Source organism: Carassius gibelio, chromosome B3 (assembly GCF_023724105.1).
Source record: "Carassius gibelio isolate Cgi1373 ecotype wild population from Czech Republic chromosome B3, carGib1.2-hapl.c, whole genome shotgun sequence".
NCBI lineage: Eukaryota > Metazoa > Chordata > Actinopteri > Cypriniformes > Cyprinidae > Carassius > Carassius gibelio.
Window position 1 is genome coordinate 17,116,995 of NC_068398.1, and position 18,381 is coordinate 17,135,375.

An 18,381-nucleotide genomic window follows, 5' to 3' on the forward strand; every position below is an offset into this window, starting at 1 on the left:
CCTGTTAAAGCTGCCTCTGTCTCTCATCAACGATAAACAAATGGTAATAACGCGGTTAAAAAAAAAATCTGTAAACTTCCGGAGAAAGAAACTTTAATAAAACTTATTTAAATAAGTAATTGTTTTAAAAAGTAGTATGCTTAATAAAAAAAAAATTATTTTGCACAAATTAAATGTTACAATTTATATGAAAATGTAGCCATGTGCAAGTATTACTGAAAACTGAGAATGTGACACATAGTTGATAATGATAATGGTAATTGAAATGAATCGTGAAACCAGTGAAGATTCACACCCCTATTTTTAAGACTGCAGTACTGACATACAGAGATTCCAACTATAAACAAAAATCATAGAAATGGCATTTTTGGTTAAAATGTATAGTTATAAAGATTTTTTTTTTTTCACAGAAGAATTAGGAAAAAAGGTAGCTCAAGATTAGTTTTGGAATTGGATCGTGACTCCCAGAATCTGAATCGGATCATGAAGTGCCTAAAGATTCCCACCTCTAGTAGTTTGTGCTTGTTCAAACATCAAGATAAAGCAAGTGGAGTCAAGTTATATAAAAAAAAAAAAAAAGGAACAATAAAAAACACTTTCTTCAACACTCCCGAAAGAACTTGCAGACATGATATGGTCTGCAATTTGTCTTAAAATTACAAGTATGCACGAACAGGTCTCGACTTGAAATGGCTGTCCGTATTTGGCGTCATATGTCAGACTATTAAATATACTATACTATATAAATGTGTCATAACTATTAAAGCAGAAAGGACAAGGCACTATCTCACTAAGGCGCTATGGTATTTTTAAGTGCTTTTTATTGCCTCTGAGAAAATGCAGAACACCTTTGCCAGTGGCTCTTCCCCACAAGTGAATTTTGTCTGTATTCTGTATGGGCATTGCTAAAAAAAAAAAGAGCTAGGTGATTTAGTCAACAAACTAAACCTTTTTCGCAAAACAGATGCTACAAATCATTTCTTCAAGGGTTTGACCCTAAGGTTTTACTCATAAAAAAAAAGACCATGACAAACTTTTCCCTTTTCATAAACCAAGCTGTTAGAAATAAAAAGATGGAAGGAACAACTTAAAGGTAGACTGGGACATGTTTCAAAATTTTACATGAGGACTAAATAGTTTCCAGCTGGTTTTATATGTATGAACTATGTATGAATGTATGAAAGTGATTAAGGAACAAATGCAAGTGTAAGCGCATGTTCATTATCTAGCCAAAATAAAAGGGAGCAAAACATTTTTATGCACACAGCATCCAATAGGATAGAGTCAAATTTATTGCTTAAGTATGGCTCAGTATCATGAAGACGACATAAGGACATCTGGGCCAACAGATAAGTAAAAAGTCACCCGGGGTAACCAGGGAGGGGTGGGTATTGGAAACATGATTCTTGGATATTCGCTTTGCGAATATCTGAGCAGCAGATATCAAATGAAGCCAATGCAGTATTTACGTCACAATACTTTAAGGTCTTTTCCCTTATCAAAGAAACTTTTTAAATAGGGTTTTATGCAACCTATTTGATTAAATTCCATTTTGTCCACAAATTATTTTAATTTGACCATATATTTTATCAAATTTAACAGACACCCCTTCAAACTCTTTTCCAAGGACAGCATTTAGTCACTGAACCAAATGCCAGCCACACCGCTGGGTTTAGCCTTAAGCTACTGTGAGCGCGAAGACAAGGTCAAGAGATAAAGACCCGAGCTATCAGCCTTTCCACATCACTCGGTGGAAAAATGCTACACCCACTAACAAGTTTCTACCATGTGCATTGGTCTGCATAAATGGCAAAGTATGGTCACTTAAGATAAGATGGCTTTGCTATTCTTTCCTAATCAGAAGTAAACACAGATAATGCAATTTAATTTATGAACATGCCACGGTAGTTCATGTCGTGACAATACACGGAGCCCGAAATGACTACTAAAAATGCTATTGGCCATTTTCAGTCCCACAAACAGACAATAATTCCTACCTTTATACCAGCCCCTTCTTCCTTATCGTCATTCCAATGAGCTCTACACTTTCCTCCGTCCACTCTCCATCCGTGTTTCGAATGATTTCCCTGAAAACGAAAGGATCAAATGGGAGATAAGATTTGATAACTTGGCTTAATCTTTAGCAACTCTAACAGTTACCCACAGCTACATCTCCAAATAAATGATGCAGCAACGCATTTAGTTAAAGGGAGAAAGCTTCTGGTAATCTCCTTAACGGATTACACTGGGAAATTACTCTTCTATAAACAGACAACTATATCTGTGGGTCAAACCGGCAATAACTTTTTCCCTGGCTACCAACACTAGTTCTGCACAATGATTTGCTAATTTATGTAAGATCCACAATGTTTATGTAGTAAGTGAGCTTAATGAGTTCAGCAACAGTAAAATTTTCTGCCTGTGTGACTTAATTTTGTGAACGGTGCACTGGCGTTGTTCAACTCACAAGCGCTGCCATTTTTGTTGCATATGAGAAACATCAAACGCCAAACTAAACAAAGCATAACGAAACTGTGCTACTTGTTTAAACTGCACCGCACTTGAAGAGTAGAGCCTAGTTTATACTCGGCGCATCAACACGAACATGAATCTATATGCAAGCACCATCACCAAGTTTAGTTTTACTTTGTTTTATCTTCGCAGTTTACCTCACGTTATACTTTTTTTTTTTATGTGCACACTAGGGTAAAGTATATTTCTCTTTTTACATGTATGTGCAGGTTGCACATGCGCAATGAATTTGTTTTGTAGTAATCAGCCACAAGGTGGCAACACTGTCCCAGGCCGTTGTTTCACAGTAGAAAATGGATTTAAAGTGACAGAATAAAATCAATAAAATAGTGGAGACTGTAGCAACAACAAAAGCTCACACTGACAAGTGCTTGAGAGCGAGAGGTTGAGATAGCTCAGCTTTGGTTTAAAACAGTAAAAAAAATATTATCGGCCATAACATACCTGGAAAAACAGAGCAGACACCAGAAACGGATGAAGCTTTCTAGAGCATGTTACAACTGCCTGCGTTTGCGCACAACATCAAATGGAGTATACACTAACGTACTAGTACAAAAGGAAGTATACTTTGGGCTTAAGTGTACAGTCAAAATGTAGCCTTTCAAAGGGTACTCCATTTGACCATTTGTAGGAACACAGGTGGGTGACATGAACTCTGTTTCATATTTGTCCAGTGTGGGCACTTTCTTCAGAAGTTCCGACTGATAAAATAGTCTTCGCACATAAATACGGGGTTTCAGACACCCCAGTCTGCTGGAGGAGTTGATCATCAGTTATTTTTGTACAGTTAACGGTTACAAACACTATCCTCGTCTCTCCACCTGTATTTTGAGTCTGATTAATTGGCCAAAAAATAACGAATGTCATGGATGAATTTGACTGATAGCATTATTATTTTATTAAAACAAAATTCTATATATAGTGATAATATTGTCACTTTGAATTATTTGGGTCACAATATTCGTGTATTGGAAATTTGATATCACGACAGCCATATTTGGAATAATGTGCACCAATGAATCATTCACAATAAGATCAGAAATACACATTATGAAAATAAACTGCACTTTTATTTCACATTGCCATGGGTTTACTGGCGCGCACACACACACACACACGTCTTGACAAAATATGACAGCTAAAACAACTGACTCAAAGAGACAGCAATAATAATGTTGACTTCCCTCATACTGATAGAGCAGCTTGGCTAGAAGGGCAGTTACCAACAGTAGGGGGTAGAGAAGTACACTGACTCCTGTTTCAACAACTGGGGGTCCTTCAAGCTCATAAAATAAGCCCATAGCATCACAAATACCTGAGAGGGCCAAACAAAAATCTGACGTGAAGAAAGAATATAGCCAATTCCAGGGGCTAAAGTCAGCCTATCAAGATTGAGCTTGGGGCCTCACAGGCCTGCCCCTCCCCCAGGAACAACCTCTTCTCCTTAAAGTGTTTAACCAGATGGCCATCTCAACAACAGAAGCCTCCCATACACAAACACAAAGACAGGGGCATCTGTTTATGAAGCGCCAACATAAGCACAGCTGAAAGATGACCAGTTAAAAATCATACCAGAACATTTCATTTCACTGCAAAATTTTTAAAAAATTAATAAAAAAATAATTATACATAATAACTGCTCTGGCCAGGGCTGCACAATTAATCAAAGTTAAACTGAAAACATGATATCTTGTCAAATCATAGCAAAGGCTGCAACTGAACGTTTTCAGAGTGAAGCGAGGCACTGTGTTCATTTACACACAAGCAGCTCGTGATCCAGCGGTTTCAGAACAGCTCGATTCAAAGTAATTGCTGCTCCACTTGTCTCTGCAATGTGCTCTTTTGGGTCGTTTCTAACGTGCATTTGTGAACAACACGCAAACCATCTTTAATATAAATGCATCTTTCCAAATTCTAAATGACAAACATTCATAAACCAGCAGTTGTCAACAGAAGAGAAGTTTTAGGAGCTCCTTGCAGTTTTCCGCCAAACCAAAAGCTTGATTGCTCTAACATCTGAAACTGAATCAAGACAGCCATAAACATAAGAAATACAATTTTACAGTTGTACTGTAAACTATAATTCTAAAATACTTGGTTTCTTATTTTACAGTGAAATCTCACAATAGTAATTTCCTATTTTGTATCTTGTAATTATTCTATTTACTGGTACTTATTATAGTCATACTGATATATAAGATACAGCAAACCTGTAACTTTAACGCAGTCTTCATCAGAAAAATCGCGATTCGATTTTCCCCCCAAATTGTGCAACCCTAGATCTGAGTCACTAATATGATCAGACGAAACTTGGCTTTTCTCATTATGCGTCAACAGAGGAAAAGCACTGTGATCATATCATTTCAAGAAACAAGAATAAGAAAAAATGGCTTAAATGCTAGAAATACAAAACAATACGAGATCAAACTGTGAAAGCAAATGTGTTATGATCTAGTCCCTGGCACTGTTAGGTACGGACGTGATTATGACCATACAGGGGCAATGTTCATTTCCCTGATAAGAAAAACTCAAAAGCTGTCTATGATTAACTTGGAGTTAAAAGCATGCCGGTTAAGCAATATACAGATGCTTCTCTGCATAACAACAAGACAAAAACAAATCAAACTGAAAGTATTCTAGACGTAGATCAGACGTTTTTATCTGGTACATATTAAAATGACAACAATCTCCTGCAGCTATAAACAGTGGAGGCAAAGGTTTGTGACTCATGACTGCAATACAGTAGCGTCACAAAGCGCTACACAAACACTGTTTTTGTTGAAGATTTTAAAACAGCAAAGCTTACTCAGCACTGGGAACCCCTTTAATTCAAACGGAACTGCATTTGCTTACACCAGCAGCCGCTGCTTTGACCGGGCTTTGTTAGTGCTGCCCAGAGTAGCCATGAATAGGAAAAGCCCAGAAGGACGCAAGCTTCAGAAAAAGCAAGCGCTCATCCACACAACTGAAAACGACTACAGAGAGAAGAGCGCACTTACTCACCTGTGTTGCTTCTCTCCAATGTCTTTGGTGGCAATAGCATCCAATTCTCTGCAAGGAAATAAACACAGATCTTAAATTAAGAATTTGACATTGACTTTTCATTCTCTAGTACATAAGTGTTGACAACCAATAGCTATTACAAAAAACATTTAAGAGAATCAAAATGGATCTGGTTAAAAGTTTAATTCTTGGACAGATGGCTACATATTGTGTGAACAACATTGAAGTATGCGATGACAAAGCAAGAATTTTTGCACCTTACAGTCTAGGAAAATAATTAATATCCTTTCTAAAATGTTCAGTTTCATTACTGGTGAAACAGCAACTACACAAGCAGGCTAATGCAAGTGCCACATACTTGGGTGATATGCCCAATGGCAACCACAAACATCCTATCACATCTCACACCACAAACATGAAACCAAAATCAACTCTCGCCCATATTTACACAGTGATGGACGGACACACTCCTAATCGTAAATCACAGAGCAATCCGGCATGAACAGCAAATCAGCAGACTATATTATTCAACCAGACTTCATTATTTGCAATAAGTGATAAATATAGAAAAAGACTTCTTAAAAATATAACCTGTGACTCGGTTTAACATGAGGTATATAGTTTATTTAGTCGGTTAAAGGCGGAGAGCAGCGACCCCTCCTCCTCCCCCCACCGCTGGCTTCAGCTGCTGCTAACGGGGCAAACCAGCAACCTTGACCTGCCCTTACAAAACATTACAACGTAACGCACTCAAAACATGTTTCTACTCTCTTAGAGAGCGACTTTGTGGCGACTATTTTCTTATCTCTGGTCTGGGGGAAGGAAACTGCTTTTTCTGTGGCGTTTTTCATCGGTGTAAGCTAACGTTACCGCGACGTTACACACGAAATGAACATTATAAATACACAGCGTTTAAAGCCCCGCACTACGTTAAGTTATTAAAACGAATAAAGCGTTTATAATGAAAGCAAACTGGTTATTAAATTATTAAATATAATGTTCGTGGATGTGCGCAATTCAGTAGCCGTGCTAAGCGTGCTAACAAACCAGCTGGCTACTAAAGCCTGCGTCTTTTAACAGCTTAACGAATCAAACACGGTTTTATTAACGCTCACTTTAGCAGACAGCGACACAAATTGAATTTTGGTTGAGTTATTATGGATCAAATGCTGCTGGTAGCAATCAGAAAGCGTGTCGACGTCGAGAAAAGTCAATTAAAATTCACATTAAATCAACATATTTTCAAAATACACGAGAGGAAACGGTCCCAAAACGAATGAAGCCTCGCGTTTAAAAAGCGGTGCATTCATAAAGTCGACTTTTATATTTGTAAACGTGTTAGTAACGACACACTTAGACTGCAATGTCACTTCGATGCCATTATGTGAAAGCAGGAGATCAGTGTTCAAGAAATGTTACGTTACTACACAAAGATGCATTTAGACTTTTAGACATAATTCAGAGAGCAGACAATATTTATAAAACAATCCCATTGTTTGACTATCATGCAAACATAGTAAAACATTAATCCAGTGCTGTGTTCAGCTTAGATATCGCAGATACGCTGCTAGATGTTATATGGATAAAAATCACCAACATTCACACGAACAAACCGCGAGACTCACCTCTTGTAGTTTAAAGTGCAGCAGAGATGAAATGAAAGCAAATGATAAGGCTATAGAAATTCAACACACTTGCAGAGTCTAAGAGGGGAAACATTTGTCCTGCTCGATCGCCATTTTCTTCTCTCGCGTTCATGCATTCATGCCTAACTGCAGGAAGAGCTCAAGCGCCGCTCTCAGAGCACTTCCTCCAAAGCTACACACTCGCCTCCAAAATGGTGGCCACAGCGAGGCCGTGTTTCAAAAACAAGTGAGCCGTCTAGCTAGACTGCACTTTTGGGCTTCGCGGGCACGTGGGGTATTTTTGAACATCGTAGGGAATTCTAAAGGAACTGAGAAGTAAAGTTCTAAAACAGGTATGATGAGTGACGCGTGAGATTAACTCATTTAAAAGACCCAAAATGATGTCTAGGTAGGAAGCTCACTCGGCTTTGAAACGCAGCCAGAGCTGACGGTTAACCGAGACTCGTCTTGGTGGCTTTGCCGTTTCACTAATATTCGATGAGTTGCCAACGATATAAATTAAAAGTTTGGAGGGAAAATAATTGGGTTATAATGTGAAAATTATTATATGACATGGAAAAAAACAGACCAAGCGAATAGGAATGGACAAATAATCCGGAATAATGCCATCAAGGAATATTTCTTTCAAACGGATGGGAATTTTAACTTATTTACAGACAGTTTAAGAAAATAAGATTGTCATGCTGAAACCAGCATACATTTTAAGGACAATGGGGTAAAAATAATCCCAATATATAATAAAAGTAAATAATACAGGCCATGTTTAAGCAATTGGTTAGCCTGTGTCACAAACAAAAAGTCAAACACTGAATTAGCTTTTTAGAAAAAAATAGTTTCACTTTATTAAATTTAATGTATTCATGAAATGTATTTATTAGACTGCATCTTTCAATTATGTTTTTAATGGATGGCATATTTAAAAAAAATCACTTCATAAATTATACATTGTACATTGATGTTCTTATTGTCTGAATATGTTGTATTGAGAACTTTTCTGTGAATAAACTAAGCTGAAACACTTTTAGGGAAACTACCAAGACAAAACAGATCCCTCATTGTTCAGTTGTTTGTTTACAGTGAATACCTTCACCATTATGAAATTCTCTTTCAGCACAAGGCAAAAACACCAACCAAGTGCAAAACCTAAATAAATCTACAACAATATAGACACAGACCAGCTTTTAGTCTGGAATTTGCCTGCGTTTTCACTTTGAAGACAAAGCAGAGGCACACAGTTGAAAGTGGCTGGGCTGTGCTGTCCTTTCGAAGCGCTCATTCTGCCTCGCTAGGCAGGAACCACACCGATTGAGCCACTTTCAAACAGAAAACAACCCAAACTTGATCTGAGATTTTACATAACATTTTAATTTGAGTATCATTGCACAAAAGTAGGATACTAAAAATACACGAGCAGGTAGAGCCACATTCCATTGAGTTCAGAGGTACAACACAGATATTTAGTAAGATGTTGTTACAAAACAATGTCAACAATCACCGGTATGAAATCACATGAATAAGCCCTTTGCAATCTCAAACAATATTAAATCATTCACTTTTACATTGTCTAAATATAAAGCTCTTTAATAGCGTTATATGTCTTTTGAAACCAAGGATATCTTTTTATTGTCTTTCCAAATTATTATGTGAGTCATATTTAATCCGGATCATTACAGATGTCTTAAAATAAGAAAGTAACTTTGCATGGTGCTCGGGACAGCTCAGGCCTCGGCAACTGCGGTACAGAGAATGAATTTTGTATGAGGCATGAATATTGATGATCAGTGGAGGTCCGGGGCCAGCTGCTTGTGAGTGAGCTAGCTGCAGTAGGACAGGGGTCAGTTTGGTCAGGCCAGTGGGCTGCTCTCCCCCCTCCCGGACCGATGAGAGCAAGGGGAGCCTGGGAACGCGGGCAGATGCATTGTGCTCGGGCAGACAGGGCAGGAGGAGGGGAACAGCTTTGCATGACAAATACACGGCTGGCTTTGGCTCTCAGAGACTCGCTTTCAAACTCACTTTATAGTGAGGTCTTTTGCGCTGGTGTTATATTTCAAAATGGTTTAAATATACACTACATTTCAATCAATAAAACTTGCAAGTTGGCAAAATTTGCTAAAAAAAATAAAATAAATATGCTCATGCAGATGTGACATGTCACTTGCATTATTTGCCTTCCCCTCTTTCGTCTTTACCTCTGTCCCCCTAATCCTCATTATTCTCTGGTCCCCAGATGTACCAAGAGTCTCACCGACAAGGGCGCTATTTTTCATTTGCTCTCGCCCAATTCCTCCACTACCCCATCATTATATTCAATCTCTATCAGTCTCTCACCCATCCCCCAAGAGTCACTCTCTCAGACAGGGTGCCAGCTGTGAAAGGGATTTGGCGGAGCTGAATTACACTCCGCATCCAACCAATTACCTGTCCGACCGTTCGCAGGTCAGCCTGCACTGCTGCTTCCAGGCTCGATTTATCTATCAGACCACTATTCTGCGAGGCATTTATCATTTTCACACAGCCATGTGCCCTGTCATTTATAAATGTTAATACACACCACTGCCTCATCCACTGTTCAACCTTGAGAGTAAGAGACTATTTTTTTGCTGTGTTGTGCTAGTTTATGGAAACAGTCCCCGTCATGTACGTAGATCGTTCATATAGCTTGGTTTACCTATGTTTTTAAAATAAGTCTCTTATTCTCACCAAGGCTGCATTTGCTGAACAAAAAATGCAGTAAAAATACATTTTTTTTTCTGTAATGGCAAATATATTTTCAGCATCATTACTCCAGTCTTCAGTGTCACATGATCCTTTAGAAATTATTCTCATATGCTGATTTGCTGCTCAAGAAACAATTCTTATTATTATTATTATTATCCGCATTGGAAACAATTGTGCTGCTTAATATTTCTGTGGAAATCTTTCTTTTTTTTTCAGGATTCTTTGATGAATAGAAATGAGAAAACTTTACCTTTACCCCAAGTAATTTTTCAATTTAATGAATCCTTGCTGATTAATTTCTTTCAGAAAAACCTTACTGACCCCAAACTTTTGAAAGACAATGTTTTTATTTATTTGTATATTATATTATATATTGCATAAAATAGCACTATATTTATATATAAGTATTCAGACAGAAATGGAATCAGATTTCAATATCATGGTAAAACTTTCACTTTAAAATGTTCTATCAGAGAAAGGTAACTTATATATAGTAACATCAATGACTATGTTAAAATAATAAAAAAATAAAAAACATTACCAATTTGATTAACACTGCAAAATATATTTTTGGAGCTCCACGCTTTAACCTTCACATATTTATTTCTGGTGATCTCTTTCTTCACAGCTTGACTTGTTTCAGAGCCAGTCACGTAAAAGCAATATAAAGATGCAAATGACGCTCGGAAGAGCGATCTTATTGTCATTCATGTATGCATGTAGTATATATTTTAGATGGAAGCTTTTTTCACCTAGAACTGCTACAGCTCCAGTCAAAAACTTTGCTCCGGTCCAAATGAGACTCATTTGCATGTGCTCATCCCACCCTCATCTCAATAATCCACACCTATCTGTGTAATGTGTTTCAACTGCAAGGCATGCATTTGAGTTTAGACTTGTGAAGTCCTCTAGACGAGACACACTTTCACTCTTCTGTATGGAGAAAAGTCCAGAAGTGTATGAATTTTAAAAGTAAATGTCACACATATACTTCAAAGATCACGTCACTTCGACTAAAAGTAAAGCCTGGAACCCTGAAGCATAATAATAAAACCCTCAAATTCAAGGAAGGATCTTTCATGGAAACAATTTCCATGCCTAAAGGTGACTTTTTTGCTTTTGTAGATTTGCTAATCTGATCTGACCTGGGTCAAAATCATATCCATAACATAGATGGACACCCTTGTGGCCGACATTGTTCCGTCTCACTGGGGGGTGTTTCTGTAAGCAGGGGTAAAGAAGGCCTCTCCCAATGATACAAAATAGACCTTAAAATGAACGCACACCATGACCAAATCCACTACAGTAAATAGAAACTTTGACCTGGTCCCTTATAAGTTATAGCCCCATTCCCTGTCCATGAATAGTTTTTATCCCGTATAGCAGCAGTCAGTAGTCAGTGATGAATGGACTACAATATGCAGAAAGAACAAGGTATGGTACAGCCTTAAAAACAAGAAACAAAACTACCAATAGAAGTGGAACATTCCAACTACTCACTCCATTTCTCCATCCCACTACAAAGGAAGTTGTGCCAGGTAAATACCTGCTTATCCCCATGTGATATGACTACCCAGAAGTGACAACATTTCAAAATAAAATGTGTTTTGTCCATCAGCAAAGCTGGTCACCAGCATATATTTGTGTTTTGGATCCTCGTATCCCAGAGAAGGTCTTCAGACCAGCTCCAAACCAGCAGAGACCACCACAAACCATCCGGAAACAGCTTTAACTGTTTTACATTTACATTTACTGCAAGAGCAACTAGCTGGAATGTTTCTGACAAGTGCACGTTAACCAAAAGCATTAGTTGAACAGTTTTAACTGTCAAAACTGCATTTGTTTACTGAAATAAACCACAAACTATTTGAAAATAATCTGCTTACCTGATTTTCACGACTAATTGCCAAACATCAGTTTAAGACTTACAAGATCTACTATGTCAGCTCCAATTCAAAGATAAGAACTGACAAGAATGAAAAAATATACCTGGCCAATGACTGGAGAGATGAGTGGAGCTCATTTGGTGCCCTAATGATGCCTTGCTCTCCTAGGGCTCTTCAGATAGAGGTCTGCAGCCCTCACGCCAGCTCTAATGAGCAGACTGCTCATCTTCCATTGCCATCTATCATAGTTTCCGGTGAAAAAAAAAAAAAAAACTGCCTGCTCTCATCACCAACCACACATGAAGGAGACCTGGCCACTTTAAAAGCATTTCTTTATCTTGCCACTTCACACACAGAGAGAAAACGGCCGCTTTCACCTGAATGTTTTTGACTCTGAACAGTGAACACAAATAGCAGCCAGAAGGCAAATGAGTGAATAGCAGTAACACAGTAAAAATAGCAGTAATACAGCATCTGTGGTTACCAGAAATTTGACAAAATATGATGGAAAGTTTTAAGGCAACAGGGAATGGCATATTATTGTATGTGCATTTTACAACAACTGTAAACTGAAAAAAAGGTGTAATAATTTATTTATTTATTTATTTATTTTTAACTACTGGTACATTTCACAATGACAAAGAAACATTAAATAACACTAATTTAATCATGAAATTTTGAGGCAGACAAATAGTAACAAATTTAATTTTCTTGTAAAACATCCTTCAGTAATCTTTGTTTTATTCACACCTTTCGCAAAACCATTGTACAGTGTATATTTTATTGCATGATTTAATGTTCATATCGCAGTCTCAATCTGCTTTCTACTTTAAAATGTACTGATAACCACCATAAAAGCAGTATAAATATAAAGCCACATGATTTATCAGACTTAATTATATGTGGCCTGTCTGTAAAATAAGGCCTATAAACACATACAGATGGTCAACACACATGAAGAAACAATGAGAAGAAACTAAATAATTTACATCAATTCTAATTATATCGTTTGTTACTGTTTTTCTTCCCACTGTAAATTAGCAACTCATAGTTTTAACTTTCAAAAACTATAAATGTGTCAGTATTTTACAGTAAAATCACAGATAATGTGATTTTTAAACCATTTGCAGATTTTTACTGTACATGGTAAGGTAATTTACCACAGGTTTTTATTGTAGCATTTATCCTTTTTTTTTCTGTAAACATTACAAGAAGTTTTACTGCACAGGTTTGCATTCTCAAAAGTTTCTACAGATAAAATACATCCATTGTTGCAGGGGGTTACTTTAGTTCTACAGTAGAACAACTTTAAACACTGATAAATGTTCAGTAATGTGTTTGGCGGTATCTTCTATTAATCTTTTATTGCATAACGGTGCAGTAAAGTGTGTGTATTATTCGGAGCCAGGAGCCTGGCAGGGTGTCAGGTAGCAAACGGGTCTCCTCACAGCCCCAGGTCCTGAATGCCATCCATGTGTTTTTATTTAGTATAACAAAAGACTCTTCACCACAGGGCAGGCTTCCATGAGAAACACTGTCCGGCATGTAGAGAGGAGCAGCACAGGATCTCTTGACATGTTAATTGAATTGATTAGCATTAACATTACTGGGATTCCAGGAGGAGCCAACAAGCTCTACAGTTAACTATTCATTTGGATGCAGTTTGATTCAAACCATCAGGCTGTATCAAGTAAACTTGATTTTCATTTGAGAAATGTGGATATGTATGTTTTCTCTGTCAAATAAAGAGACATAAAACCATATGCTATGCATACTTTAAGGGGTATATCCAAAGCAGAATGAGTTTGAAATGACAAAAGGAAATAATTAGCAGATTGTGTTTTATTTTTTTTTTTTTCATTTTCCGTACTGTGAAAGTCAGTGGGGTCCAAAACAACACTGCACTACATCTGACTTATATTATGGCCAAAAAAAGTGAGATGATGACAAAAATGTAATTTTTGGTGAAAACGTCTTAACTGATTCGAGGTCCTACAATCATGAAGGGTCCAAAAATGGGTTTGACTGCAGGAATAATAAATAAAGTCAGGTATGTTTCCCTGCTGACTGATCCTAAAGTGAGCCATGGGCGGCACGAGATGACGGTAATTATCACAGACAAAAAGAAGGTTTGAGAGTGCATCACTGGACTCTGATGTGAGCATGCTTTCACGGTGAAAAAAGCAGGGCGAATCTGTGAAATATGAGCTGTAAATGCTGGAAAATGAAACAACCAGAACCGAGGTTGGTTGGATTTTGCCCTGGCATCTTGCCAAGTGCTCATTACCGCAGAACGTGTGTGCAGTTGGGCCAGCCAATGTGACGCCCGTTGCCGTGGCAACAGCAGAGCAGACAGGAGATGTAATGCATCATATTTCAGCGGACCAACTCTATTCAATTCACACAGATCCAATCTATGGGTTGTAAGTGGGGGGTGATAGCAGGCAGGGGGAAGCTGGTATTACAGAAATAAATTGCCATGAGACCATCATCTTTCCATGCAGATTTCCTTTTAACGCTGTCTGTTAGGAACTGAAATATTCATTGTCCTGCACAAATTGGTTTTATTCAAATCTGGATGCAACTGCTTGCCATGGAGCGAGGTGACAATAGCTGGAACACATGGGTAACAATGATGTTTGCCCATTTTTCCTTATTCAGCTGTTATAACAAAACATATCCAAGCTATACTGTACAAGTCACATAGCTTATATATTATATACAACTATGCTATTATGTACAAATTAACACTTTTTAATAAGAATTCATTTTTGCTAAAAAAAAAAAAAAAACATTGTGAGGAGAGAGAGTGAAATTCTCAAAATGAAAACACTGGTCTTATTAGATTAACATGATTTTTTTTTCAGAATTCTATGAACAGAAATGTAAAAAACTGCATTTATTTGAAATAGAATCCTTTATAACATTATAAATGTTTTTAGTATTATTGATCAATTTAATGCATATTTGCTGAATGAAGGCATTTAATTCATTTAAAAAAGAAGGATCACATGACACTGAAGACTGGAATAATGGCTTAAATTGTACCACTGTTTTATAATGTTAATGTTTAATTTTTTACTGTATTTTGAGCACATAAGTGAAGTCTTAATAAGTACAAAAGACTTCATTAAAAATTTACAAATTGTAATGCTTCCAAACTTTTGACATGTAAATATATGTATATATTTATTGATTTTGTTTATACACAGACACACATGCTCAAAGATTCAGATATCTAAGAACTTGCCACTTGACATTTATTTTGTATCTCAGGTATCCTTAAGGTCAGGTATCTGAAATGGAAGCCTACTAACATCAACAGCTTGGAGAGATCTGACCCTTTTGTAGATCTCCCACCGAGACCTCAGTCTCTGGGTACAGTAGTGGCATTAGGAGGCCAGACAGGCACACAATAGTCTCACACCAGAGCAGATGTTTCCTAATAACAGTAGCACAACCTCGCTCATTACAAGCCAAATGCTAATATACTTCACTTCCAGCAGATCACAGGGAGATTTGGTGGCTGAGAATGTCCTGTAATGAGTATCTTCACCTCTCAAGCTTAATAATGAGTAGATCCCAGGTATTACCCTGCAGGTAAGATGCTGGCAGATTCCCTGGTTATAAGACATTCATCCCTTTTGTCTGTGAAACCTCTTCAGCACATCAGTTGGTAATGATATATACTTTTATTATCTAGAAAAACAGTATGATTAATAATCAAAGCATTATTTTAGTGCATATAGTTAACTGTCTCATATGATTTTAGGACATCATGATTTATCCACCAGCCTAGTTTTAATTGTGCAAACTGATGTTTTATTGTACGTTTTGGCTCATGCCGCCTTTAAAGGCCACTTGAATTAGCTGTGTGGGCCTGCACAGGACTATGGCTTGGAAACATCTAGAATGGAAAACAAGATGAACCTCAGACACAAAGGTTTTAACCCATAGTGGAAAAACAGCATTGGATTCCCTTCCAGACCTCTAAAAAGAACAGGGATATTTCCACTCTGTGTTTTCTCCAGAGCATTGGCATAGTGAGCAGAGATAAGGCCGTACAAAAGAAGATTATTTATTCATGTGAGGGATAAGGTTGCACACCTCCCCGTCCTGACCATGGGTACCCAATCAAAATGATTCCCAGTTAATTTCCTGGCCCTATCAGGTTTTCAATAATGCAAAGTCACTAAATCGACTCGCAGGGGCACTAATGTATCTAATGTCCTACAAATGATCACACAGGAACAGGAATACCTGACGTCTAACAAACTGTCAAGCAGTGGACATCAAATATCGGTTTATACAGACTTCTGCTTTAAAGTGCAAGTGAAATGCTCGTCATTAACGGGACAGCTGTAGATTTGAAGCTTACGTACAAGAAAAAACAAAGACTCAGGAGGCAGACAATCAGACAAGAAGCCTGCTGGGCATCACAAACTGTTTTCTGTCTGCTTATTTTCTCAACCAGCTAGCAAAACGAAATCAAACACTCCCTGCAGTACGGCTGTCAACCGTCAAGTCCCTTCAGTATATCAGCAGCCAATTAGGAATTAAGACCCGTGTCTAAAATCTAGAAAATGCTCCATTCTCAGCTAAGAGTTTAAAGACAACACCACACATCTGAATTCAAAGTATATTAAATATTGTTTAAAAAGAGATTCATTTTTCAGGCAAAACACATGTACCCTTTGCTGTCTGTCATATATCATAATCCTGTGTCTACAGTTTGTTGGGAAAAAAGGGCATTTATTTATACATATTTGCAAATAGATTTATACATAATAAATACACTACTGTTTAAATGTCTGGGGTTGGGTCAGATTGTACAATGTTTTTAAAAGAAATGTTATGCTCTTATGTTTACCAGGGCTACATTTCTTTGATCAAAGACACATTAAAACAGTAATTTTGTGAATATCAGTGAGGCCCCATAGACTTTGGTGGGCCGTTGTCCCGGGCGGAGAGGTCTAGCCTGTTTACATCTGTAACATCTGTCACTGCTGTCTCAGGTGAATCACAAGCCATCAGACGACACAGATTTAATTTACGCCTGGTATTAACACGCAGACCACTGAAACGGAGGCCTGAAGTGTGATTGTTTGGAGCTTCACTCTGTTTAATAGGCAATTGCTGCGTCCTTAACTACTAAAGCAATTACAGAAGCAATGCATTGTGGTTAATTTTAAATGAGTGAGAATGTATTGCGATTGAATAAATGAAAGCAAATCGTTACATAATTACTCCTCGACAAATACGGTCTCCTCTTTCAGGAATGGGGGGGGGGGGGTCATAATAGCCCACAAAGAGTCAAATATACGGCACACTAGAGAGGCAAATGGTAATTCATTATGTGTTGCTCCACTTGGCTGTAAATAAGCCTGTGATAATGAAAGCGCTTTAAGGAGCCTCTTCCGTCTGTTTTTCCTCTCGGTTATCTGTTACTCACTTTGTTTTGATTGGCCTGATTGATCATGTTCAGGATTCTGGCCGTCTGCTGGGGCAATCCTCGCTGACGGAGGAAGGCACTATGAGTGACAGTACACAATATGTGTGATAGATGAGGATAACACTTTCCTACACGCATACACAGAGTTACAGAGCCTACGCTACAATGCAGTGTAAAAAGCTCTCACTGGGACATATTTTACACCAGTGGGATGGAGCTCATTTGTCTTGTATGACAAGGACTGCAGGATGTCTCACTACAGTACGGCAAAACTAAATGAAACTATTTGATTTTTTCAAACACATACAGTGAGGCAGGCTCAAAAAAAGCTTTTAATATATATATATATATATATATATATATATATATATATATATATTATTATTATCTAAATTAATAAATTCTATTGTCTAAAAAAAAGAAGCAGTTTGAGTGAAAAGTTTATCACAACAATTTACTTTTGTATGCATTATTATCTTATTTATTTATTGTACATAGACACTGTTCGAATGTTTAAAGGGGGGGTGAAATGCTCGTTTTCACTAGTTTAGTTTTATTATATTCATAAGAGAAAGATAGTCTGTACTGATTTTTCCCGGAAAAACACGAGCGCCTAGAGGCGTGACGTGTGGGCGGAGCTAAAGAATCACGAGCGCCAGTAGGATTTTGTGTTGAGCGCGTCTGGAAGCTGTGACACAGATCCAGAGGCTGAAATTTAACAAGAGCAGCATCAGCAAAGGCTTCTCTATGTGGTATGTACTGAAACTGTATATATTTGCTTAGCGGTTTTGGAAAATGACTAACTTCCACTTTGTCGTCTTTTTTTTTTTTTTTAAGCTGTACATGTGGAAAGTGCAGTTTGATGACAACATCGCATGTTGTTTACTTGATGTGCTTACGCGCCGATAGCTAAGTAAACAACACAGAGATATTTGAAGCAGTTTTACTCGTTCAGTTTGATGACAACATCGCATGTTGTTTACTTGATGTGCTTACACACCGATAGCTAAGTTAATAACACAGAGATATTTGAAGCAGTTTTACTCACCACCTGTGGTTCCAACACACGATCGTGACCCTTTTTCGTTGGGATTGCATTATCCTTAAGAAATAAACGATGTGCAAATCCAGCGTCAACCTGGGC

The 18,381-nt window shown here is 37.6% G+C and overlaps 1 protein-coding gene across 11 annotated transcripts in view; it reads right to left on the reverse strand.

Moving 5' to 3' along the window:
* Window positions 1-18,381, reverse strand: part of LOC127952893 (trinucleotide repeat-containing gene 6A protein-like) — a 55,520-nt gene that overhangs the window by 25,945 nt on the left and 11,194 nt on the right. For 2 of the 11 annotated variants that reach the window (XM_052551773.1, XM_052551765.1), the window contains exons 2-3: window positions 5,536-5,583; window positions 1,998-2,087 (exon numbers count right to left, since the gene is read on the reverse strand). The gene's annotated coding sequence lies outside the window, so the exon portion shown is untranslated. Of the gene's footprint in view, window positions 1-1,997; window positions 2,088-5,531; window positions 5,584-7,160; window positions 7,621-18,381 lie in introns of those variants that run through there. The other 9 variants (XM_052551771.1, XM_052551768.1, XM_052551762.1 and 6 more) reach the window with 9 other exon arrangements.